This window comes from Lonchura striata, chromosome 10 (assembly GCF_050655825.1).
Source record: "Lonchura striata isolate lonStrDom1 chromosome 10, ASM5065582v1, whole genome shotgun sequence".
NCBI lineage: Eukaryota > Metazoa > Chordata > Aves > Passeriformes > Estrildidae > Lonchura > Lonchura striata.
Genome location: NC_140712.1, coordinates 16161033 through 16186889, shown reverse-complemented (window position 1 = coordinate 16186889; position 25857 = coordinate 16161033). Strand labels below are relative to the sequence as shown.

General features: G+C 42.5%; 1 protein-coding gene across 1 annotated transcript in view; it reads right to left on the bottom strand.

Annotated features, from left to right (window-relative positions):
• Window positions 1–23993, bottom strand: part of LOC110474280 (uncharacterized) — an 80838-nt gene extending 56845 nt beyond the window's left edge. The window contains exons 1-5 of the mRNA XM_085588329.1: window positions 23006–23993; window positions 21023–21123; window positions 19715–19832; window positions 10429–18514; window positions 4976–10339 (exon numbers count right to left, since the gene is read on the bottom strand). The gene's annotated coding sequence lies outside the window, so the exon portion shown is untranslated. The remainder of the gene's footprint in view (window positions 1–4975; window positions 10340–10428; window positions 18515–19714; window positions 19833–21022; window positions 21124–23005) is intronic.
• Between the last annotated feature and the right edge of the window lie 1864 nt (window positions 23994–25857).

The following is a 25857-nucleotide window of genomic DNA, read 5'->3' as shown; positions in this document are numbered from 1 at the left end:
ATGGAATATGCCCATAAGAGGGAAAAAACCCACAGTTTTTCCAGCTTCATGTAAAAAGTCTAGCAGTTACCAAAGTCCAAATTGAATTTCCTGGGAAATTCCAAAGATGCCACAAGTCCACATGAGATCATGCAGCCCAGAAGCATGGAAGACAGCTCTACAAAGGGATAGGCAGGCAGAAGGGACACAGAATGACACATCCAGCAGGGTTGATGTCCCACACAATCCCTTTCACTTGTGAAGGGACTCTTTCTACCTTTCAGTGAGGACAAAGTGAGCACATGAGATAACCAGAGCTAGAAACACAGAGTTTATGTGTGGGGGGAGAAAAAAATAAATACCGCTGAGCCTCCAAGTGTTCCCCTTGCCTGGTGAAGCAGCAGTGATTTCTAATAGCAGGAGCAAGCCCATCTGATCCTCCTGTTCTCTGCTTCCACTGCACGAGATAATTTTTCCTTTCCTCCAGGAAAAAGATGTGGGATGCCTTCTCCCTGATTCACATTCTAGATTATCAAAAAGAACCACCCTGCCAACTCCCTCTGCTCTCCCTTGTTGAAGGGGACAGACCAAGTGACTCAGACAAAAATGTGAAGCAGTATCCACTTATCCACCACTCCCCACAATCACGAACAAAAGCAAATTTAAGTAAGGTCCTAAAGGGTGTGGAGGATGATGCACTGCTTGCATTTTGGGCTTGCAAAGGATAATGTAATGTTTCTGTACGGCTATTGACTTTCCCACAGGAGAGTCACATCCTTCAGATGTGCTTATCTGAAATATCTTTATTTTCCTGCAATGGTCTATTTTGACAATGTGTTCTCACCTCCTTTCAAAACCTGTTGAGAAAAACACCACTATCCTGAATGAGGAAAGGGTCACATGAAGCCTCTTCTAGTCTTTAGTGGGAGTCTTCCCACAGTCAAGACCAGCCTCCTGCAGAAACAGAAGTTAAGAGCCCTCTATATATGCCTTCAGCATCAGAGATGCTATTGTTCACAAAGCACTTGTAAGAAGTTAAGTGCTCCAGAAACCCTTATCTTTATGACCTGCCTCCCAGCAGGGAAACCAGCTCATTATTGTTTTCCTAAAATATTATTATATTAAAGCATAATAATATTATTCCATTGTTTCTATTGCAAGACCTTTGGTCTCACTCCCAGAAGTTTCTTGTTGGATCAACCACACACCTATAAAAAGGCATTCTACATTTTACTGGATATAGGTTAATTTCAGAATTGCAGAGCTCTAGTGGTGCAGTTGCTTCTGCAAACTGAAGGATATGGCCACAAAGACCATCCTCTCTAACACACCCAGCTCTGCCCTTTCCACCATCTCCCCACCCCCACCAGAGTAATTAGCCTCAGCATTTAAGGAGAAATGGAAAAAACCCAAAACAAAACAAACATAGCAAATCAGCAGACTAAAGCTTGTAACCTGAAATCCTTATTCTGTACATTTTTCCTTCACTGGTTCATCTGCCTGTAGGGAATTCAGTCAGTTACATTACTAGCTTAAAAACCCTGAAGCTGTCCTTGAAATGAATGGCTCCATTCATTTAAGCGGGAGTGTGTTCTGGTTTTATTACCTGAACCCGTATTTCTACCACAGAATCACAAGGCAAGCAAGTAAAACAACCTGCTCTCTGTGGCTGCCTGGTTATGTCTTCCTATTACATTCATTTCTGTTATTTTTCCAGGATTAGTTCAGTGCACTAGGAAAGGATAGTATCTCCCACCTCTCCGTGAAAACACAGTTTTTAAATATCTTCTGAATGATTTAGTGCCACTCAGCCCATCGAATTTCTGTCTCACCAATTAAAAAAAAGACCAAGAGAATTAATTTATAAACCAAGAGGGGGAAAAAAAGCCTTCTAAAATAACCATTAGCAAAGCTCACTCAATGCAACATTAGCCTTCCCTTCATCTTCAATGGACTTTACATCAGATCCAAACTGCTGGCATTTCTTTCAAATAAGATAGAGCTTTTAAACAGCAACCCAGAAAAACCCCAAGAGCATTCACACAGCTGAGTGCTGCTTTCCCCAGCCTTTTCATCATTATTTTGTGAGGTTTTCAGGAGTGCATCTCCAGGGATGCCCCTTCCCAAAAGCACTCCACGAGGCATTCCTCTCAGGTGTGTCCGTGCCTGCACCCAGCCTTCAGCCCTGCTGCTCAAGCACCACCTGAACCCCCAGCCCACAGGGCTCCCCTGTGCCAGCTGCCTGTGCCAGGGCAGGGCTGGGCATGGGCACCCCCAGTGCCCCACTCAGCACCCCTGGGTGCGCTGCCAGTCCCTCCAACACACAGAAATAATCACACTCACAGCGGTGACCTGATAGGCAAACAGATCTTGATCACTACCCAGCTCTCAAACAGATAAATACACCTTTTGGACTAAATCATTATCTAACTGCCTTTTTCTAAAGGGAGCTGGGCAATTATTTTTAAACCCTGCTATGAGGAATAATAGTTAACTTCACAGGGCTGGCTGGGAATAGGCCATAACACTTGGGAAAAGACCAGGCTGAAATGCTCTGTAGTTTAATGACATGTTACATTGGGAGAAAAACGCATTTGGAAGGAAATGCCATTAAAAGAGGTAAGAAATAAAATGCTGTACTGTGAAATGCTTATAAGAGAGGGAAAAATATTACCTGACTATTCAATTTTCAAAAGATTTCAGAGCTTGTCTGCCTGGACTGTGATGAGTAAACTACAGAAAAATGCCCTGCTTATGGATTGAGTAAAAGGTGACCTTATAGGACCTTTTTTGTTCTCAGAGAGAAACTAAGGAAGGTAAAGCAGGTGCCATTGTTAAGAAAGGGATATTCAGCCCTAGGATGATTATGATTCTTCAAGCTGTAGAAATGCAGTCAGAAAAATCTGCAGCAGCTTTAACACCTATTAATAATACAGATGCATGTTCTGGCATTAAAATAATGAGGAATGCTAATTCCAGATCCTTTTGATCCCATCTCTCTCTCTTTTTTTAATGACATATCTATTCTTTTCAGTTTAACGTTTCTGACTATTCAGGAGATAATTATTCATAAATTGTTTTCACTAAAACATGTTTAATAATCTATTTTCATTTAACATCCCCAAGCAACAACAAATTTCTAATTCTTTATATCAATGGTAACCTCTCAAATATCACTGAGACCTTCCAGAAAAAAAAAACCTTATTGCAAATGTCCTTCCCAGGCTTGAAAGTCAAAAACCTGCCTCTTCCACACCTGTGGTTCCTACAGAACCCATTTGGTGGCCATAAGCCATAGAATGCTGGCATTTTCCAAGCTCTCTGATTAGATACCTATTTCCTGACTATCCTTAAAGGAGAATTTTGCAGCTGAAAAATTAAAATTCTTTTAAAAATCCTAACTGAGTAATTGATGCTTTTTTAAAAGGAGATAACAGATATTTTGCCTGCAAGTAGAAAGGTCACATAAATAGATAGCACAGCACTAAGAGCTCTTTCAAACAATTTGAAAAGTCTTAATCAGCAATTCATGTGTCAAGAGACCCATGAAACAATACAGAGCTGTGATGTATATTCAGTAGCTCCTTTAAAACACAGGCTTGAGATCCCATTGCAGCCAGCACTGATAAATGAACAGAAGAAAGAAGCTTCAGCCCCAAAAAGCTCATTTCAGGTTAGGAAAGATGTAGCAGATATAATTTTATCTTGTAAGTCCTTCCAAGCTGCACTATTGACTGTCTTTACAGCACAGAGGAAAACAGATTCATGTGTGGGGTGTATTGGCACTGCCAAAAAATAGGGAAAGTTTAAAAAGAAATAAATCTATGGTTTTTTGTTTCTTAAAAAATTAAAGTAGTTATCAAACAAAGAAAATGCAGCAAAGAAATTGCAGCAGAAAACAGATCCATATGTGGGGTGTATAGGCACTGCCAAAAATAGGGAAAATTTAAAAATAAATAAATCTATGCTTTTTCTTTTCTTAAAAAATTAAAGTAAGTACATATCAAATGAAGAAAATGTGGGGAAAAAAAAAATGCACCAGTAAATCTGGTTTCATTTGTTTGGAGAGGCAGTCTCAATGATCTGGCTATTAACCACTCGCCAAATGTGATTTAAACAAAACAAAACCAAAAAACCCAATTTAAAAAAAAAAAAAAAAAAGGAATTCCTTTCCAGGGTTGCATTTCCAAAGAGGAAAGTGGAAGATGAGAGCCCAAGAGCTGCCAGCCAGTGCAGGGAGGGAGCCACCCTCAGTGGTGTGCTGCTGCCTCCTCCCCAGAGCAGAGCCAGAGCTCAGGCTGGAGCTCAGCTCCTCTCCTCGGGCACTCAGCAGTGCCAGTCCCTGTCTCCCCAAGGTGATTCCTGGCATCCATGCCAATGGAGGAGCTCATGTCACTGTGTGGAGTATGGCACGTCCCATTCTGTGACCCAGCCTAGCAGAAGGGTTTACAGCACACGGTGTGAACATCAGCTCGCAGCAGACGGGTAAATCAGGACTCAAAACCTTTGCTGCAAGGAGCTGACAGCACAAAGGTACCCAGTACAGCAACAGGAGAGGGTGGCTGTGCTTGTGACCACAGTGTGTGGAGGCTGGAGGGGAGCCCTTGTGCAAGCAGCAAGGTGGGAAGTTCAGCTCAGCATCATGCAAACTATTCTTAACCATTTATCCAAGAGCAGTTCAGCTGCCTGTGACCAGTAGAACACCCCCTGTCCCAGTGCAGTGTGGCACAAGCAGGTGACACTTTTGGAGGCAGTGTGTGACCCTGGGATGCTCCCAGAGTCACAGACACCATCCCTGTGTTCCAGGGTGGCACCATGCAGGGGCTCACTGGGCACGGCCAGGCTCTCTGGCCACATCCCAAATGCCAAGCTGTGTGCAGGGTCAGAGTGAAGCCTCTAAATGAAGATTAGTCATTGCAATTCCTTGTTAGCAACTACTGTAAGTAAAAGTGTGTTTCCAGTTTAGTGAAGCAAGTGCATAATGCTTTTAACTTACCCTCTAAAGTGCTGTCTGCTGTCAAAATCTCCTCCCCAAGCCATGCTAGCTCACATCAGAAGCGCTGCAGATGCAGACTCACTGCCTCATGGCAAAGGGCTGACATTTCTGGTGAGGACCCACAGCCCTCTGCTGCTACAGCAGCAACATCCTGCCAGAAAAATCACTACAGCCTCTCTTTGAGGAAAAAAATTCCTGGAGATAAGAATAAAGAGAAACTAAAAAGCACATCCTCAGAGGAATATTGCAGCCTGGATAAAGGCAGAAAGAACATGGCAAATTGCTTTTAAACCCAGCTGAACCATGCAGCCCTGCAAGGAAGGACAAAGAAAATGAAAGGAGGTGGGGGAGGAAAGAAGAAAAACTAACCCCACCCCACACCTCTACCCCTCACCCAGCAAGCACTCAGGTTTCTAGGGGTCCTTGTACAACCCCATCCCACAACTGAAGCACATCAAGCCTTGGAGTCTCTAGACATCCCCTTCAGTTGCCACAAAGCCCCTTGATATCCAGCTGCAGAGAAACATAATTAGAGTTAAACCTGAGCACTCTGTGATATTGAACAAATACTGAAAAATAACATAAATAGCTTTTTTATTCAGTACCACCAGGCTAAAGTTGCCTACAAGTTTGCAAGTCATTTTTAACTAGGTAATTGAGGCTGATGCTACCTTCTAAGAAGCTGTTTGACTCTCTGCTAGCTAGAGAAGCCAAAACACAATGTGACCAACTATTACCTCTTTCCTTCAGCTCTGCTCTCACAGCTCAGGTGCCAACAGGAGAAATGCATGCCTTAGTCCTGGTGTGGGAATTCAGGCACAGCTGGTCACAGCTTAGCAAGGAGCAACACCTGCACACCCAGCTGCCCCTGATGTTATCACAGCCAGCTCTGAGCCTCATGGTGGCAGCTTCACAAAAGGCAAGTTTTTAGCCAGCTCCTTGAGGAGGTCTTACAGCTGCAGCAAACTCACCAAAATATCAAATAAAGCTCATGAATATGTGTCTGAGGTACAGGCCTACCCCTTGGCTACGCAGAAATCACACATCAGGAGCTGATCTCTGCTATTCACCTCCACAGAAAATTAATGAAGGTCTCTCAATCCATCACAACTCATTAGCAACCCAGGACACTGACAGCTCCATTATTTTATTTTTACCAAAATTGGCAGGGACAGTGTCTCTTTGTTCCAGTGTTTGATGTGTCTGTATCTTTATTCCTATTTCCATATGCCAGTTGTTCTTCCAGGACGGATTTTGACTGATTTCGGGTGGCACAGGGAACCAGCATGCTCTGAGTCCAGGCCCACAGACTGCTGAGGACAGTTTGGGTATTTTGCTGCTGAAATAAAAGTACTATACTTGATAAACTGATTCTTCTTGTGGCTCAAGTGTCAGCCCTGAAGAAGGGCTTGTATGCCTACAGCTGTGACCATGGACTTTTCTGTAGGAGCCAGTCCAAGAGAAGATAATCATCTTTTGTGCAAAATGTGTCTTTCTGAAATAATATTCACTTAAACTCTCTTAACCACCAGTACCCTGTGATCAAAAAGGAGCCTTTCAGGGTCAAATTCTCACGTCTGGTAACAATCATTATCACCTGCACTGCTATTCATCTCATTGGTTTCTGCCTCTAGTATATCACTGCCTGAAGAACTATTTTAGGAGGTAGCATTATTGTGGCTAACACCTTTCAAGTGTTATTGTAGGTTTCTTCCAGAACTAAGTGCTATTTAGTGTGAGCAACAATATCAGATTTGAATCAGGTGCTGATATTTGTGATATGTGGCACCATTCCCAGAGATATTAGAGAAGATTCTCTGAAAAATAACATGAGAAATGGATCCTCCATTTTCTTCCTCTTCTGGTTTTAGATCCAGTGCAAAGTACTGGTATGTTAGAAATCAGTTGTGGAAACAGGATAATCAGTTAATTTGTCCTTTGTCTGACAAAGACATAAGGATTTGAGAAGTAAAAAAAAGCGTACGGAACCACAGAGAGCGTTTGAATTAAAAAATAATAATGATTTTGTGGTTTTAGTAAGAAGACATGTTCTTCTGCTGTCTTTTGGGTTTTTTTCTGGTGTTCTTGACATGCAGGACACTCCAAAAACCACTGTATACCCATATGCACAAGGGACAACTGATCTGGACATACCTCAGCCCCTCTGTTTTCAAAAACCACACTTACCTCTTTTCCTACCATCCTTCCGTCATATGGAGGACACTCCATTGAGCTTTTGCACCTGAAGAGCTCAGAAAAGCCAGAATCTTAAAACCTAAAATAAATTTCTCTGAGCATGACTGCTGACTACAGAGACCCTTAGCATTCTTTACTTGTATTGCTATAGAATATATATTAATGGTGTTATCTAGATGCTTTACATAATTTCGGCAAGGATGGCAGCAGTGACCTGGGGACAGGTGGACAGCAGAGAGCAGGATGGCATTTGCTAGCTGTGATGTAGAATAATGTGGACTTGCAGGAACATCCCCATCAGCCTCCCAGGCTTAGGCATCGCCTCCCTCTGTGCCACTGCTGGCAAATTCTCCTTGCACATTAGCATATCAAAGCATCTACCGACAATAAAATTAACAAAACGCAAGACTGAAGGAGACACGCTGAAGCTGAACTGAAAAGCCAGCAAACAAGCACACCTGCCAGCATCCCACTCTGTGCACTTCCAGCTGAGCAGCAGCTGCCCTGCAGAAGCAAAACTGGGCCTGATTCTGCCTTGTGGAGCTTTTGGAATTCCGCAGGTGACAGAGCAAGGCTGTAGAGGAACATCCACCTGCACAAAGATTTATTGCTGTTGCAATTTTTAAGACTGTCTTCCACTCCCAGCCTGAGTGGGTTCTGGTCATCCTTCTGCAGAGCTCAGGAGGCAGGCTGGGAGCAGTTTACATATATCAACCAATTTAATTCTGTACGTGTGCACAATATCTTGGTTAAATAATAATCTAATTACTATTTACAGTGGGTTTATCCAAACAGTGATGGGTATCAAAATTCTAAGAATGTCAAAATGATGTTTATTAAGTTTTTTTCAGATTTCTTATATCTCGATTTACTGAAACCTGACTGCTTTCTATCAAAGCCAGTTTTCGATAACAAACTTTATCTCTGTGATATCAAAGCAAGAACTAGTGCTCTATTAGAGAATCCTCTATCATCTTACATTTTTCTAACCCTATGGGCAAATAAATATGCTATTAATGAAAGCATTTTAAAATTTGAAATAGAATTGTACATTTCTTTTCTCTTCATTTAATCCAAATGAAATCCCTGAAAGGCTTATTCACCCCTCACAAAGGTTAACAAAAGGGTAGAAAAAAAAACTACCGTATCAAAATAATTATATAAAACATTAGTCTCCGAAGAAAAGGCTGGGATCACAAAACCCATTCAGCTTTCAGATGTAATCTTTTTAATATGAGGCTAGATTAAACAATGTGAAGTGAAAGGGGTTAAGTATAAATCCATATAGATGCCCAAAGTATTTACAGTGTGCATTAAATAAATCATTTCATGTGAAAGGACAGTTATTGTTACTGGAATGGTTTCCTAATTCACTTTCAGATAAAAATAAAGAGGGCTGCATCAGGAAGCTTTGTACACTTTTTCCCTCCTGACAGCTTTCAAGTGGCAGCATATTATTTGGTCGCTGCTACATACAGAGTGTCTTAATTAAAGGTTGTCTAAAAATACAGAACATTTTCACAACCACATCTGCCATTAACTCTTCTGACACGCTGGTGGCATGAAGCACCAGAACATTCTCCTCTCGCAGTGCTCTGCCCCTTCTCCAGCACAGCCAAAGGCTTTTCCTGCCCAGCCCAGGTCTGCTCCCAACCCAGCCCATCCCTGCTGGCCCCTGTGCCCAGCCCAGCCCTGCTCCCAGCCGGGCTGCCTCGGGGCTGGGATGCACAGGGAGGCTTCTCCACCTCATACTGAGGGTAAAATCCACACCAAAGAGCCCAAAGCAGAGAAAATCCAGGAGTTCTGACAGGGAGCTGGTGATTATACAGCCAGGTTATTTAGCCCAAGAGGACATAATGAGAAATAAAATCCTGAGGTTAGACCATAAGAGAAAAATGAAGTCACTGCCCTTTTATGAAAAGGATTCATTCCACAGGCACCACTTCAGAAATCTGGTTTTTGTTCAGTTGTGCCATGTGTGTGCATGGCAAAGGGTTGGATCCTCAGGTGTCTGATAATCAACTGAGCAAACTCTGCTGTGTGCTCCCTAAAGGAAGCAGATTTGTTTTCCCTCTGCTGGACTGCTTCTCCTTATGAAACCTGGAGGACTGCAATACCCCTCAGCCCTTCATCTCACAGTCAAATCTGATTCAAATCAATGCTTCTGCACCAAGTTATATCACAGAGGAGAAGCCCCAGCACTGACCAGGGAAGTGGGAGCATATACTTCATTTCCTCAAGAAGTTTGGCCAAAACAGGACTGGTTTAACCCGTTTAACATCAGGTACATTTAAACACAAGTGAAATATACACTGCCCACAGAATTCCTCTCATTCTGACTACTTAGTCAAGCACTGTGGATCACTATACATAAGCCATATTTGCAATTATCTGCAGTAAATACAGTTCATGGTTTAAGAAAAATACCAACTCTTCTGTGAAATTAGGGAGTACACTTCCAAGTGCTTTGTCTGTCCCCTATTGCAATGTTGAGAAAATGAGCTAAAGATTTTTATAACTCAGAAGACATTTTACTCCCTTCAGACTCAGCTTTGTCTGATGCCCAAGCACAGTGACTTTTTAGACAAGAATTGTGCTGCTCTCTAGCAAATGCTACACCCCTAAGAGAGATTAATTTATTAAACACCATGCAGGCAGTTTGTTGTTATTTAGAGTCTTCTGTTTTGTTGGTTTGTTTTGCCTTTTTTGTTCTTAAAACCTAGAATGCTTAAGCCACTTGTATTGATTTTTTCAAAGGTTAAAATACCTCTAGTGAATGTGCCCTAATGGAGCATTCGAGCTCAAAGAACAAGCTGTGGGATTCACCAGCTGTTAAGCAACCTTTAATGCACGTGATTCTGAGAACTGCAAAGAATATAGCACTACAAAGTAGCCCAGGCTCCCTGGGAAGAGCCTGATAATAAAAACTCACATTCTCACATTATTCCACTAGACAGATACATTGATTGGTGGGATATCAGGCATCTTTGGGGAAAAGGTGCTCCCACAAAAGTGGAACATTAAACTGGATGATTCCTTTATCATTCTGAAGGGGTTTCAAGGTAATTTATTCTAGTGTGAAAACTCACTGGAAAATTATTGTAAAGCTTACTTATGTTACAGACCTTTAGAAGCAGCACTTGGCTCCTCTCTGTCCTTGTACAGCACCTGAAACAAGACCAACCCCATTAGCATTTTTCAAGTAGGTGTGCTAAAACTGACCTCTCATACCCTTACCATTCATTTTATTCACTCACCATCTCCTCTTGGGGAACAACACCAAGTAGGAAAACAGAAATCAGCTTTGATTTTTATTGACAATGATTCAGAGCTCCAAGATGTTGAACAATTCTGAACAGCCCAACTGGCAGAGAATTAGCAAACCTGTGTGGAAATACAGCAGATAAGATGAAATTTCTACAAAGGGCACATAAAATTCACAGTGGCATGATTTGCCACGTTATATGCTTAAAGGCAGTCATGGCAGAGGGAGAATTTTCAATGGGAAGGAGGAGACTGGGAGCAAAGACACAAGGTGGGAAAGCTCAGGCTGGTGAGTTCCAGTTTGCTGTGCCTGTCCTGCAAATGCCTCCTGGAGATGCTCAGGTAAAAACTGCTCCAATAAATTGTTGTTTGACCCACCCTGTTTGGAAAGGGAGTCTTGGTGAAGGAAGTTTCCCTCGTGTTCTTCAGCCTTTCCAAAGGAATGTTCCTGTTATGGCTTCAGGGGGCTGGCACCCTGCTCCTTGTGCTCTGCAGACTGGCAGAACAGCAGAAGCAGGGCCATGTTGTATCCGAGTTCATTATTTTAAAAAGCAGAGAGGGAGGGAGGAACACCTATACCTCTGCATCGCCTTGCTCTGTTATTAATGCTTTTCAGCTGTTTTAAATTAAGATAAATGTCTGAAACACAATGGCATTATGTTTGAACTCCATTCAGTTCAATATAAGTAGATTTTAAACAGGAAACTGATGGTCCTTTTGAATGTGAAACTCTGTATTAGAACCAAATGTAGCTCTTTAATCTCATTTGGTACATATACTAAAATCATTATTTCTTTATGAAACCTTTTTAAAGATTTATACATTCCATTGAGTTAGACTTATATGGCAACAGCTTTTTCTTTTAGGTTTAAAATTAAAACAGGAAAAATTCTTCAACATTCTCAGAACTGTTTTATTTCTTTCTTGGCACAGAAAGCTGTTAAATGAAGTCATTTTCTCCATTGTGCAGCAAAGCTACAGCTACTTGTATGTCAGTCAAAATATACTTTACCCAGAAAGCTCATAGCTGCTTTGTTACAGTAAAACTGAGGTTAGTCTCTTTGTTCCAGTCACACAGTAACCAGATATAACCTCTGAAAGGGAAAAATAAAGTGCATACAATTGCTGTTAACCAGGTTCTCTTACTCATGCTGGAAGCCTGGCAATCACAGTGGCACTGAGTGTGGAATAACCTGGCTGTCACAGCCTAAGCAGAGGGTCCAAATCCAGCCAGCAGGAGAAGGTTATTCCATCCTATCTGAGAGAGGGAAGACTACTGCAAGAATTTTAATACATTCAGTGCCTGAAGTAGGTATTTGCAAAGGCTAAAATTATTACATGAGAAACAACAAGAATAAAGGCATTATCCATCTGACTATTCAGAACCATGCCCTGGTTTTCTAAGAAAACCATAATGTCATAAATAAGCTAAATAAATGTTCCTAGAGGTACAGAGTGAATCAAACAAAGAACACATCATAATAAAATCCAATGAAGAGAGAAAGCTCACAGGCATATTGTTTGAGTACTTGTTTCTGAGTCAGTTAACCAATTGTCTGTGTTACTATTACTGGAGACTGCACAGACCTCAAGCAAGATCAGACCCCAGCATGCTGGGCAGCCCTTACACAAAGAGCAGCCCTGCCCCAGAGGATGGATGGCAGGAAGCTGTGGGACCGAGCAGGAGCACTGCTCCCTCTGCTTGGCCAGAGCAGGAAGGCAGACACGAGGCGTTAAGTGACCCTCCTAAAATTACACACCATGCTTGCAGCAGGTCTGGGAGCTGAAATCAGCTCTGCCACAGCCCAATTAATGCCTGGCCCAGAAACCACACTGTTACTGGCTTTTCACTTCTACTTCCCTCGTGTGATTTTGTACAGCTTCAGTTGTGCCGGGGCCAAGTGGACTCCCAGGTCAGTCAGCTTATCTGGGAGGAACAGGAAAAATGGCAAAAGATGAACCATATGGAGAGCCCCTCTGCCAGCAACCAGGTCTGGCACAGAGAAAGTATAGTGGGGTCAGCCTCTTTCCTGGCACTACTCACAGTTAATTGAGGGATTTTGAAAGAAAGGTGGTTTCTAGAGAGCCATGTGGGCAGCAAGGGTGGAAAACTCCCAGCTGGGAAACCCGAGCAAGAGGGTTTGCACAGATGCCAGCGCTGCCTCACTCCAATGGGAGGAGGGACAGGCATTCTCCAGAGAGGGAAAGTTACATTTATCAGAAAGAAAATGAAAACACAACTGAATCAATTAAAATCTCTTATTTGGATGATTTCCTTTCACTTCAAAGAGAGCAGAAAATGAGCTTTAAACATCAGCTTATCTATAGATTAATAGGTAAGCCTACTTTGTTCTTACAGAATCCATTTTCATCCAGCATGGCTGAAAACTTCACTGATGCCATGTAGACTCTGAAGAACAGGCAGAACAGCTCCACTGGAACAAGGTACTCCTCAGCTGACAGCTGGAAGGAGCTGTCTTCCATACAGCTCAGTTATTGTCACCAATGATCACTGTATGTTCTGGGAAAAAAAGACAATTTGGAAGCCAATACCACGCCAAACTGAGACAACACATGGGTGAGATCTGCTCTAACAATGTCTGCAGTTGTTTCTTGTGACATAAAGATAAGGAAAACAAGAGGAAGGAGTCACCAGGAGTCCCCCCCAGCTAACCAAGAGAAAAGACAGGCCACTCCAAGCAGGTGTGTCCATGGCAATGATCCCCCCTTTTCCTCTACAGGTTTGAACAAGAGCAGCCATGTGACAAAAACACATCTGGGTAAGCTTGCATAGGAGAAACTGCAGGGAGAAATTTCTCTTGCAGTTTTTTGTTTTTTTTTTTTTTTTTTGGGGTGGGGGGTGGGTTTTGAATGCCCCAAACCTCATGTTAAACTTCTTTTAACTCAATGACATAGAGAACTATTTGACCAAAGCTCTCAACAGAAGATTGTGAAGCCTCTTCAGTTACTCCTATCAGTTATGAGCATGAACACCATAGGAAGTACCTCAGGTGCAATTCCAGAGCAGCCCCTTCCTCCGAGGAGCCCCCAAGCCCTGGGGCAGCAGTGGGTGGTGATCAGAGCAGCTCATGCTCCTGTCAGATCCTGACACAGCACTGAGGGGAGAAGCCACAGACAAACCTGGCACCAGGGCCACACTCAGAGGTTAAAGTGCTGTACCAATATTTACAGGTCCTCTATTTGTTTCAAATTGTCTTTCATGCATAAAGGAGACATACCCCTCCTGATAGAAATATGAAAATTAGGGGAAACCACTGAAAAATAATGGTCTGCTTTTTTAGCAGTGATATTTCCTTATTCCACAAAACCTGGATTACCCTTTCCAATTAAATAAGTGGACCCATTTATAACAAGGAAATTAGCCTCTCTAACCCTTTGCCACTTCACAATTGAGCCCACTTAAGGACAGCTCCCGATTAAACACTGCTTATCCATCATCTTTACTTTTAATGACTTTCAATCTTTGAGAGAATAAAGAACAACATGCTGGGCTCAGTGATCCCACATGGGATATCCAATCCCTCAACTCTGGGCCCCTTTTGGAGCCAGAGCTTTCTTGGAGGAGGCACAGAGGGAAGATGGAGCTGGGTAGAGGATTAACAGCCATTTGGAAATCAGCAGAGATTTTAACAGCTGGCTCCAGGGAATGCAACCAGCATTGATACAGGTTTGAAACATTGAAACTCAGATTTAATTTGCCATTTCAGGAGACCTCATTCTTCTCCGGTTTGCTGTACCTGCAGGAAACATCTGCAGGTAGCTTTTCAGAATTACAACTTGCAAAAAGTCTTCTAAAAAAGCATTACTGTTAGGATGCAATATGAGGTTCTGCACACACATGTATTTATGGTACCTGCCAGGCTGCCCCTCAATATGCTCAGCTCAGCCTGGGGTCACCTAAGACCCTGCTTAGCTCTAGAAAATTGTACCTCAGGGAGATGTCCTGGTGACCTAAAGAGAAGCTAAATCTGATTTTATGGCATTACACAACATTGTAACCACTGGATGGAGAGCACTGAGCCAATGCAAATGCACTTTGCCTTTTCTAACTTCTTTTAAAAGTTTTTATCAGGGTGATTCTGTACTGGAAGGCTTTACACCAGATCAGCTGCTAACCTTGCCTGGCTCACTGCCAGCTGTCCTCCCACAATAGGCATAAAACTGATCTGAAAACAGAAAGCCACTTAAACTTTGCATCATTCATCCAGCTAGTTGGACAGAAGTGTGATTGCTCTGCCTCTCGATTCAGATCACATTTATCTCACCAGGTGCTGAACAGCCCCTCATTAATGATCAGAGCACCTGTGAAAATGCACCTTGGCCATGCATCAGCAGTGCATCACATCCCTTCTCTTGAAATTCTAAGGAATTTCCTGGAGTCTAATCAAATTTTATGCTAAAAAAAAAAAGGCAAATTAAATTTACAGCATGGAAAGTGCCTAGTTTTGTGCCATCTTAAAGCACCAACTGATCTGATAGAGGATTTCCCATTCATTTACAATAAAGTAACAGCTTTTAGAGGGCAGTGCTAGTGCTCCTCAGTGCAGTCACTACAATGATATGAATTCTCCAAGGAAGGCTTTTTACCCAACACTTGGCTTTTCTAGCCTTTCTTCCCTTTACCTCCTTTTCCTCTGTTACATTTGTACTTTTAAACAAGCCTTCCCTTCTCCCATTTGCATGCAGAAGAGTGGCTCCAGACTGGTTTGTACCAGTAGCTTTTGCCTCAAAATTAAACTATTTGAATTTAGGAGGTTTAGCAACACTTGTTTAAATAGGTACCAACAAATGATTCAGGTGATTGCAAATGCTCATTTCTCTGAAATAAATCACATTTCACTGTGTGACTGGAAGATCTGGATTCAAAAGTTTTATTCCACCCAGTTCTCTTCCCTGACTCTCACTTCTCACTTTGTGCCTGCAAGTGCTCGACACACTCAGGTAGCTGCTGGCCAGGCCTGGGAAAGTTTTGCTTTATGAGTCAGGAAGGAAAAAAAGAAAGGCTGTGGAATCTTCAAGGTTTTCACCAGAAAAGCAGAGAAGATAATCCAGAAAGACAACTCATAGATAAACAGGTTGGAAACAGTGGTTTCCAATACCAACACCACGGTTTTCCATGCTAGTATAAGAGAATAGAAAGAGCAAGGCAACATGAAAAAAACATGACTGACCATTCCCAAGTCCAGGTGTATACCTAAAGATAGTATAGAGGAAATGAATAAATAACCAAGCTTTTAATAAGTACATCAGTGCATTTATTAACCTGGCAGTGTCTAATGCATTGTGAGACAGGCTGGCTTCTGCTCCAGAGCCAAAAAATCCAGTAACACATGGAAATGAAAATCTGCAACCCCCAGCAAGCCCGAATCCAAAATCTAACTGCCAGAAAGATTGAAGCAAGAGGAGAGTAGGGGAAAGAGATTAATTTTGTAAATGTAAATAGTGGTATCACATTGAAGAGAGAAGAAAAACTGGAGGAGTTTCTTCAAAGGGCACAAATCCCCTTTTCTCTTCCAGCTCATGATATTATACACAGATAACCTGAATAGCCCTCAGAGCAGGAAAAGCATGTTTTTGACAGAGGTGGCACGTGTTGCCTGCACTGAGCCAACAAGTTTTGCCTCAGCCACACACAACATACCTGCTCCATGTACCCTCATGTGTGTGAGCACAGCAACAAAACATTCCTTGCTGTCCAGGCAGCAAATGTACATGGCAGGAAAAGCCTGGATCCACTGAGATCAGAGAGAAAGCATGTCTTGGTTCAGGTAGCTTGGGGTGAGTTTTAGTGCAGCAGGGCAGATCCTCACTGTCTCTGCACAGCCCATCTGCACACATCCCTGAGCTGAGAGGTGAAAGGCAAGAGAGATAAAACACCATGCAGGAGCTGAACAAGTGTTACCTATGAAAACACACACACAAATAAAAACTGCATTATCTGATAGAAATGGTAACCCAACATGACAGTAGGTATGAGAGTCAGTATATAGAGCCCACTGGTAATTACTGAAAAAATGACACCAGTTAAGTTACACAACTTTTCAACAACTCAGCATGCAAGACATGTTTATTTTGCACAAAGTGGTGTGCATTTTCCCAGCTGTACAGAAGAACATCCCTGGGTGCTGCTGGTACTCAGCACAGGCTGTTGACACCACGAAAGCAGTCCTGGAGTGATGGGTGTGTCTCCTAGTACAAAGCCATGTAGCTATTCATCTCCTGGAATTGAGTTTTATGTGATTCAATCAGCTCTAACAAGAAGAAATAGTAACACATTAAGCAAAGTTCTGAGAACATAACAAATCAAAATGCTGTTTCACTGCAGCTTCCATCAGCCCAGCAGTGGCACATTTCTTACTGTATCTGTTTTTCTGCCCCAGCACAGACAAATTATTGCTGAATGTTAGGATAAACCATGGTGCTAATTCCACAGCATCTAACACAGAAAGATGCTTCACATTTCTATTGAGCTCTCCAGTCCAGAATTTTAAACATGTTTTAATGCAGTTAACTTCTCTTCACAGCACCCTAATACATCAAGCCAAGACTGTCTAAGGATCAAACTCCCCAGGGATCATTTTTTGTCTCAGTTGCCCCACCAGTGCATTAAAATGCTTTGAGCTGTTCCAGGAATGGCTGACCCATCCACCAGAAGTGAACATTGGAGTGCAGAAGGAACACCACACATCTTAGTATTTTTGTCTGCTTCACACTATTGAAACAAAAGAAGCTCTTTTTCTGTAAGAGCTGTTGCATGCTTCATTAAAAATCCTATTTAATCTGTGGTGCTAAACTGGTCAGATTCAGCTCTCATTTACAGCAGCATAAGGATAGGGGTAGCTCCTATCATGCTCGTGAATTTACTCTGCTTTCAGAGATCCCCCTCCAAAGAATCTGACCAAACTGGTCTGATTTTCTCTCAAATACACTGACTCCAGATATTTGCAATTACTGCAATGTCACCAGTGTTAACTGTGATTTACACTTGCCTAACAAAATCAAAATTAGAAGCAGTGCACTTATAAGGAGAAAAGAGAGATTTAACACTAAAACACAAGGGGTCAACTCTTCTCTTGCAAATCATGGGTCTCACAAATCCCCATTTATTGGTGAAAGCATAATCACCATGCATTTGCAGGTGTTAACTAGAAGATTCACTGTTTTTTCTGATTTGCAATTATTTTACTGCCACTACATCCATTACTATCCTAGCCTCAGATGTCAAGTCTTTCTGAGCCTACTGCCTAGTTTTCTGTGAGAGATAATGCATTTTTATTTATTGCTTATGAAATGTTAGCAACCACACTGCCATTTCAATCTCTAATGAAATTACCTTCCAAAACCAACACAGGGCTCTTGTTATTACTAGGCTTTGATGTTGACAGAAAAACAGAGCAGAATTTGTGGAATTATACAGAAAACAGTAAACTGATATTAGCTACATATTCCTGTACAGCAATACAGAGATCACCTCTCAGATAATTCCCTCCATTTCTGGAGTGCTTAAGACTCTAATCCATACAAAACCATCCAGTTCTCCAGAGGAGAGGTGATGGAGAGGCAGAGGAGGGAATCTTCTGTGGAAGAGGGTATCTCCTGTCAGAGTAAATCCCATAGCTGCAGGAAGCCCAGCATGTGTAGGGAAAGAGCTGCTCATCACCAGCCAAACACAGGTTTCCTGCAAACCCACTGGGACATGAACCAACCCCTCTGGTGGGAGCAGAGAGAAGGTGTTGGAGGGTGGGTTTAACTTTAACTCATGTCCCAGGAAATCAACAGAACCAAGGGCTGATATGTGAACTCTAAGTTGAACAAAGTTTTTTCATATAAACAGCAGTTAGTTGGTTTTTAATCCCTCCGAGTTAAAGGATACTCACCGAAGCTGCTGTTGATTGAGCAGGGAAGTACCGAATCAGTGTAGCTCTGAAGAGATGGTTGTGCTATGTACTGTAATTAGCAGCTACCTTGAGGAGGAACTGATAACAACCAGCCAACATAAACCACCAGCAGCTGAGAACTGGCCTTGGCACTCTGGGCTGCAACTGGAACCTCTTACTTCTGGGAGAAAAAGAGAACAAAAGGCATTTTTGGTGGTGTCATATTTTTTCCCCTCTCAACACAGAAGAGTCCTACCAAGCATCATAAAACCAAGTTTACCAGCTTAGTCTTTAATGTATGCTAGTGTTAACTGATACTTTAAAAGAAGGAAAACTTTCTAAAGGGCAATAATGCATGAAGAGAGATATGTGCAAAGAAAGAAGATCTAATACTAAAAATAAATGTAGCTTTAAAAGATCCTTTAAAAACAGCTGTTGACGTTAGAGATTCAATTAAAATGTAATTAGTTATACATTCTTCTTTGAAATGAACAAGCATATTACAGCCTTCATCTACAATGAATTGCATTTTACATTCGTACCTTGCTTTTGCCTGTAAAAAAGGGAGGTTTTTATAGGAAGCATAAAGATAGGGTAGTTCTACCTAAAATTTTTGCAGTCAAAAAAACCATTAAATGTTTTTTTCAAACCAATATGTACAAAGCCACCTTCATTATGCTTTCAGCGTTCATAAGGTACTTCACAAGTGTTCTTAAATGCACAAAATAGAAGAAAAGATAGAGATAAATGGATGAGGGATGGTGCTTGCCATAAATTAGGATTCTGAATTAGGTCATTAAAGACGAAATCAATCTGACTCCTTAATTGCCATTTACCTGAAAGAGAAATGCACTGTAAACTGCCCACCCTGCACAGATTTGTACCGGCAACAAGCAAGCAATGGCTTTGCCTGGGGCTAATCCTATATGGAAGCACCCATTGACCTGGTTTTCTATGGAAACGCCACGGATGTTTTCAATTCCAGTGTGGAACTGCAGCCTGGTCATAGCCATCAAACTCCACATTAGACATTCATGCAGCATTAGGCATCCCCTGGCTGCCAAGGGCCACACAATGAGACATTGTCTGACCCAAAAGTCATGTAATTAGGCTGATGGGAACAACACCAGCCGATGGTGCATTGAGCATATCCTAATTTTGGATAGGCCATTCTTTGGCTGCCTGACTACCAGTTAGCTGGGGAAGAAGTGAAGCCTGCTATAATCAACAGACAACTTTGCAGCAGTGATGAAAGGGCTGTTTGGCTTGAAAATCACCACTGGGGAAAGGAAGGGCAGCCACAGAGCTGGGATGCTCTCAGAAACAAACACAAGACCCCACTTTTAAGCACTTCTTGTTTTTGCAGAGTGGGTGACCCTACCTTCTGGAAGCCATGTCCCCAGCTAGAGCTCCAGCATGTCCCAGTGATGGCCCAGCACTCATTAGAACATCTAATTCCAAAGGCTTCTGAGGCAGCAGCCAGCAGGGTGAACACAGAGCTTGAGGCAAAAGGAGAGAAGTGTGAAATTCCTCTCATTAGCAGCACTGCACATTTGTGCACAGGGGCACTCCTTAAAAAGTCTGACCTCCTGCACAGCCAAGGAAGAACTTTCCAAGAACCATGTGACTCCAAAGATTGAGGACATGGTCTGCCAGAGTAGGGTTTTAATTTAAATTAGTCATAGAAAATTTCATTTCTGTGGCCTGAAAACATCTTCAACTGTGTCAAACATGAAGCAGTTTCATAATTGCACGTGATAGACTCTTCTTTTTAAAGAAGTGGCATAAGTAGAAAGAAACACAAATGTTTGTGAAACTTTAAACCTCCCTGTCTGCACTTGTGTAACAGTTACAAATAACTCAAAAAAGTATCTTGTGACTTCAATTTGCAACAAGAACTGTAGCAAGACATTTAGGAATGTGACTGGTCTCTGAAAATTGATACAGGCAGCAACTGCATTCACCTCTTTTGTCAACTATGTACTCAAAATTATTACATGTTTCAAACTACTTAATTAGACCAAAGCTCAGACAAATTCAATTGTTTCCAGATTTTATTATTATTATTATTTTTCCTTTTTTAAACATGTAGTGTAAGACCTGCACAGTTGCAGCCATATCTTTATGGAAACAGCAGCGCAGCCACGAGGAGAAGAATGGACCTTGTTATCTGCATAAATGGTGAACAATTTCACAACATCAATTCCCTTCTGACATTTCCTGATGTACAATATCACTCCTCCCACCCACCTTCACCTGCAGGAACATCCAGCCCCTGCTGGATTCTGGACCCCATTGGATGTTCCTGGTAGCACTAACATTTTCATCCCCATTTTCAAGGGCAGCGCATTTAAAGTGTTACTAATGTTACACCAGAGGAGGCTGAAGTTGCCTTTCTGTATCCACAGTAAAGCCTGCTAGGACGATTCATGTATCACAGGAATCACCTATTTCTTCTGAGTCAAGCCCATCTCACCTCTAAAATGCCATGGGAGGATAGGAGATTCTTACACTCACCAAAAAAGATGGTTCAAATAATATTTAAAACCAGAAATCTGGGGGGGGGGGGGAACCACCCACGGATTGCAAATATAATCCAGTGTTTGTTTGCTCTAGACCAATGTGATTCCACATGCTGGATTGTGGACTGATTAATTAGGAAGCATCAGTAATAGTACTTTGTACTTACATCAGGACTTCCACCTGAGGATACTTCAATAATGTCAATTCATTAATCTTCACAATACTGCCTGTAAGTAGGTGTCATTAGTTCATTCACAGATGGAAATCCTGAAGAACAGAAAAGGTGAATTTAATTAGCCAAAATGATACAATGAGTCAGTTAACAGAACTAAAGATCCTGAAAAACAGTCCTTTTTCTAACTCTTAGAGGGAGGTGATTTACTTGCCCTTTGCAGTTAAATCATGGAAATAATTACCACATGTGTAACAGAAACTTTTGTGACTCTCACAAAACCACTGTTTACAGGTCATGTTCTCATTGAAATTTTCTTTTGATTAAAATGGCTTCTACTGTTTAGTACACCCATCAAAATATAAAGAACATCAAAATGAAATAAAACTGCCACTAGATCTATAATGAACTGGAGCACTGCTACTATTGTCTGAGGTCTAAATTAAAGCTCTTTTGGTAGAGGGTAAAAGTGAATAAAACATAAAGACAAAGGACAAAATAAGAGATGACAGACTATTCACCCATTAATGGCCATCACATTTACAAGGCAATTGCCATTCATTCTAATACAAAGTGGACCACGCAATTCTACCAGGTATGAAAGGCAGAAGAGCCCTTGTACATAAGAGAAAAAAGCACTTTACTGTATTTTATCTCCATCACAAGCAGAAAACCAGTAATGAGGAACATCAAAAACCTCTTTCCATTCTCCATTGAAAACTAACAAAGCACTTCTCTTGGTGAAATCTTATCAAAGGTTATAAATTTTTCAAGACAGCTAATCAATCACATTTGCCATGGCAGTGGTATAAGATGTACTTAATATGAAAGTATTTAACTGACTAATTTTCCTAAACAATAATCATCTTAACAGTGGAGAGCTATAAGTAGTTACAAATGACAGGGCAAAAAAATGCTCTAAGAAAAAGAACCACAAAACCCACATTAGGGAGAAATACTACCTGTGTGCCCTGAATAAGTGTATCTATGCAAACAAACCTTACTTGCCAGTCTACTTTATGAGGGGAACTAAATCCTACAATTTCATGGAGCCCTAAACTCAGAAAAATGCAACCCAGGACAGATACTCGTGGCTTCTGTAGCCACATCCCCACCTGATACTCCTTAAGGCACAAATTCAATTTCTCATGATAGATGCTATTTCCCAAGACTGCACAAACCTTAAAGGATTGGGGCTCTGTGGTGCTCCCTGTATTGTACCTGTATGCATGTACATACCTGGGGCACAGTCAGAGCTGCATGTGCTCTACCTGCACAGATAACATTAAAGAATAATCCTACACCAAGTGCCTGGATAGTTTTGATACAGTTTCATCACAGGAGAAGCACATCATCATAGAACCTGTCTCACTAAGACCAAATAAACTTTTTGCTTTTTAATCAAAGTTAAAACTTAGATGAGATATAATTATTTCATATATCCAACTGTGAAAGCTTCATTAAAAACCTTACTATTAAGTAATAAAACTGCAATAAAAGTTTTTCCGTAATTACAGCAAGTTTCTCTTAACACCAATGCACTAAAAAGGGAAAGACTTTCTAATTGGTAATTTCTCTGGATGATTCTATGCAGTCAGCTGTGTACACAAGTACATATTAGATATATGATCACATTTATATATAACTCTATATGTTTCCTGGGTGTGAAGCAAGAGAACACAGAAGTTAGGAGTGCCTTCCCACATCACTCACCGTTGGGCAGAGCACATATTCACCTGCAAACTCGGGCCCTTCGGCACTTGCCAGGTGACTGTCATAAACAGGTAAACCAGAAATGCAAATGATTCTACAGACTGAAGCCTCCCTTGCCTACCTTAGATTTAAAATAGTCTTTGTTCTGTAAATTAAATCATCTCTACTCGAGAGACAACTCGAGTTACAGGAAACACAAATAAGCAGAGGCAGGGTGAATAATTCCTTTTTGCTATTTCTAGATCAATTAAACGCAGTACTCACCAGTGTGCCCTTCCAGCAGCAGAATCCACATTGTCTTCAGTGACAGCAAAGCATCATTTCAATTTCCAAAATGGCAAGACAAGGAGAATGGAGGAAAAAAGATGGGTGAGGGGGTTGGCAGAGAGGAGTGAGAAATATCAAACAAAAAGCAATTTGAATACCTTAGTGTGCTAGATTCTTATTGCTAAATTTAAAGCTTGCTTTTCACTCTCATTTCAATGGATTCACCAGAAGAAATCTAAAGAGTAAATTTAGGTTTAATTGATCATTATAATTTATTTTATTAAAATAATATAGCAGAAAGACCTTTCTTCCAGTAAAGGGTTCTGGCTTTGATGTCTGATTGTTATGCAAATTCTGTGAAGTACAAGATATGGACAGAGGAATAATTAAGTTTAGGACTTTGTCTATAATAATTCTTACATATGTAAATGTACCCTGGTTTCAGATAATGATGTGTACATGCTCTGGGAACCATAGAAATGTGTTGGGAAAGCCAGGAAACTCCCACAAATGTGCAGATCCTCACCAGTGCCTCCAAGCAGGGGCTGGGCCAGCAGGGCCAGGCTGCTGGCACGTGCCAGGGGCACCCACACCCCCAGCAGCCCCAGAGCCCCAAGGAGCTCTGAGCTGGACAGCCCCAGAAACAGCTCCAGCAGCGACACAAACACTGGACAGAGTGAGCTTTGTTCTGCAAGATAAACATTGACCATATACATCTATATATTTCAAAGCACTCAATTAGAAACTGAACTTTGCCCCTTTCTCAGGCTTTGAAATAGTCCGGCCCCCAACACAGGCTTTTATTCTCCTTTGGTGTGGGCATCCCTCTTCCTCTCCAGCTCCTGCACACCATATGGCTCCCGACCCTGGGACAAATTCTGCACTGATTTATGGCCTCTGCAGCCTGAGGGACTGACCCACGGCATAAATCCGGGGGGCAGAGCACATGGGCAGCCTGCACGTTCCCCCTCACACTGTGCCTGCTCCCGTGTGCTCAGCCCTGCCAGCCGAGGATGGGGATTTACAGCCCGCACTGGGAGCAGGTCTGGGCTCAGGGCACACCAGGGCAAACCAGCAAGCAATGAGACCCGGCACGATGGACACCACGTGTGCCAGTACACCCTGAAACACCTTCCAACAGAGAGAGGGGGAGGCACCAGCCCTGCCAGCAGTGGAGGGTCCAGGCAGTGGAGGTGCCTCGGGTGGGTGAATGCTGCTGAGCCCCCTGGCTCTGCCACCACCACAGGGCATCATGTTTGGAAGGCTGGGCAAAAGGCACTCACTGGATGACAAAGCAAGAGTAATCCACACTGGTCCCTCTGCAGGCAAAATAATTCCCAAGGAGGAGTGAACATAACCAGTTTTTAAGGCGCTACAGGTCGTCTTTCCATCTCGAGACAACAGCAGCATGTAAAGGGCCTGAAACAGCGTGCAGAGGCTGAAAAGGCAACCAGAGCCATGGACCAAGAGGGGATTGCCTTTGTTTCCGCCACAGCCTGGTAAAGAAACAGCAAGTCCTGCAAGATGACCAAGGACAACGAGGCCAGTTGGATTTACTGACAGGCTGGGCAGCCCAGGCCAGGGCATTCCCCGAGCTGCTGGCCAGGGGCTGTTCTCCAGAGGCTGCTCACAGCCATCCATAACACCACTGCCAACACCGGGGACACAGCATCTTATTTACATTTTGGTTTCACTAAGCTTGAAAACCAAGCAGAGTGATCAAATTCACTTTTTTATTTATAGTCATTTTCACAACTTCTCCCTGAAAACTCCACAGGATGTTTACACAGACATGAGAAATTGATTGACGCATCTTGGGAGCTTTTCCTAAACACCCATCATCAAGAAAATATACACATGGACTTAAACTTCCTCATCTCTAAAGCAACTGATTTTGCCAAGGGTTTTTTTCAGTATCTGTACCGCTTATGTATTTAAATACATCTTCTCTGCCACTCTTTGGATTCTTTTCCACAGCCTTGGGGTGGGGGGTTTCTACCCCTCATCAAACCCTTCAAGATTCCTGAGATAGATAGATGCAGCACTCAGCGAGGGATTTTAGCCCTATAAATCAGATGATACCACAACCACAGTTCAATGAAAGAAGCAAAAATCAAATCAAATCAAACAAAGAGATCCCATCATCCCCTGCCGCATCCTCCCTCCTCCCCCTTCCCACCCAACCAGCAGCTCTGGAGTCCATAAAGGAGATCGGAGCAGAGCAGCTCTGCCCATGCACTGCTAAGCACAAAGTAAAGCACATGAAATACGCTACGCACTCTGCGTTTCCTTTGCTGTTTTCACTCGCCCACTGCAAAGGGCAATGGCAAGCTCAAAGAGAAACATTCAGGGATGTGCGGCACCTTCTGCATCTGCTCTAACACGCCAACAGCACAGCTCCCATGGACTCAGCAGCACAAGTCCTGAGGGGCTTGCCCGGCGTGTCCGTGGGCTCGGCTCAGCTTCCCTCGGCCCAGCTCCGCTGCGGGCACCACAGCGCCAAACCAACTTCACCCGGCAATAAATACTCGATTCAAAGGAGCTTGTCAACACCAAGTACCCCAGCCACAGCTGCCACATACTAAGAAGCACAGTCAAGGACTCGGGGAGGCCACTGCAGCCCCTGCTCTGCTCCAGAAGTGCCAAGCTTGGGATGAGGTCCCTGGGCACGGCAGAGCCTGGAGCCTCCATCAGCACAGCGCAACAAAGGAGCCTCCCCTGCTCCCTCTTGCAGCTCCTTTTCAGTTTCCTATTTCCTATGCTTTGTCTGCCAAAAGTAACAATTCACACAAACCCAAGTACTTTTCATGACTAAAGATTATTTTAAAAAATAGTATTTTGTGCTGTGG